Below are 1,603 nucleotides of genomic sequence, written 5' to 3' on the forward strand. Positions count from 1 at the left end.
GTGTGTGGTCTGTGAACACCTCTGGGCCAGGCCTCTGCCTTTTCCTCTCTGGGCGACCTGAAGCTGCACACAGTGGGCCTTCAGGTCACCCCAGGGTCCTCACCACGCCCTCCCCTCTGTGAGTCAGAGCCAGGGGACTTCATGAAGCCTTCTCATTCACTTTGGGCCAAGCACTGCTTCCAGACCCAGGGGCTTCTACAGCCTCTTCAGGGTGAAGAGTGAGGCCTTTTCGACACAGAGCTTCCCAGCTGTCAGCTCTTGCCTCGTGCGTGCCTTCCAGTGCTGTGGAGTGAATGCGCCTTGGTCTCTTGGGAGCCCTGGCACAGGGCCTCGCCCACAGAATGGGCACAAATTATTGTCTGCTCCTTTGGATTCAGAACTCATCAGTATTTTCAGGCCGTCAACTGGAAGGGGGAAAACGTTGGGCCATGTGCGCGGCTCAGTGTAGGCCCCCTCCTCTCCCCTGCTCACCCCCACTGCCACAACAAACACAGCCAGTCGTGGGCAGGGGGGCTGCAGTGACTGAGAAAGGCGATGTCTGGCTTCCACTCTCCTGGGTGAGGTGTGGAGGGACACCGAGAGCAGGTGATCTGTGCTAAATGGTAAGGAAATTCACCCTGAGAGCCCCTCCTTAGCCCACCCCTCCCCTGGGGTCCCTGCCTGCTGAGCTTTTTGTTCTGGACACTCAGGACATGAGCCACAGCCTTTCTGGCTGTGGGAACGTCCCCAAGCAGCAGGGAGCTGGTTCTGCCAGGAGAAGCCCGTTGGCCAACAGCAATCGTGCGCTGCTTTCCCCTCTCCCAGCGAAACGTTTGCAAGCTCAGATGTGTCCATTTTCCACCAACGAAATGACTCGGTTTTGACCATTTTCCAACATAGGATTTGCTTCCTTGCTGGCGGGGTGCGTGTGTCTGTTTTTCAGTCTATTCTGAAGGAGGCTGTGGAGGCCCTCCACTTGGAACCTTGGAATGATACACTGGTTTCAGGGCTCAAGGAGGCGGGCAGGTGGGAAAAGAAGAGCTAGGCAGAGTTTGGAGTTGGAAAGAAGGATTAGCTGCGTGGAGGGCCCGGAGCGGGTGCTGACGCTGTGGCTCAGGTACGAGGACCTTCTGCAGCGTCAAGGGTGTTATCTTTTGCCGCTCTGTGGTTCTCATCAACCCTTGGAACGAACTCAGTCCCGTTCCCAGATAGGAATCTGTACCATTGACTGAGGGTGTGCTCTGGGTGTCTGGGGGGATTGTGGTCAGGGGACCCACTGTACCTGCACAACCAGTCCCACCCTTCAAGGGAGATAGGGTGGGTGTTCCCCAAGTTTTCAGCTCTGGGAGACTGGGGGGAGCAATGCTGCACAGCTTCCCTAGATCACAGGGCTTTCAAATGCGAATCCAAGACTTCCCACCCAAACTTTCCAGGACCTCTCCCTGGTGCTTGTGGCAGGTAATGTTTCCCAGGCCAGGTCCTTGAAATACTGGCCTCAGGAGGACCCATCTGGGGCCCAGGACCCTGAATCTTACCCCCTTCCTGTGAGATTCTAACAGGCAGCCTGGACACCCAGCCTCTGACCGAGCGGGCCAGTGTCGGGCTGTGCCCGGCTCACAGGGAC

Source organism: Suricata suricatta, chromosome 12 (genome assembly GCF_006229205.1).
Source record: "Suricata suricatta isolate VVHF042 chromosome 12, meerkat_22Aug2017_6uvM2_HiC, whole genome shotgun sequence".
NCBI lineage: Eukaryota > Metazoa > Chordata > Mammalia > Carnivora > Herpestidae > Suricata > Suricata suricatta.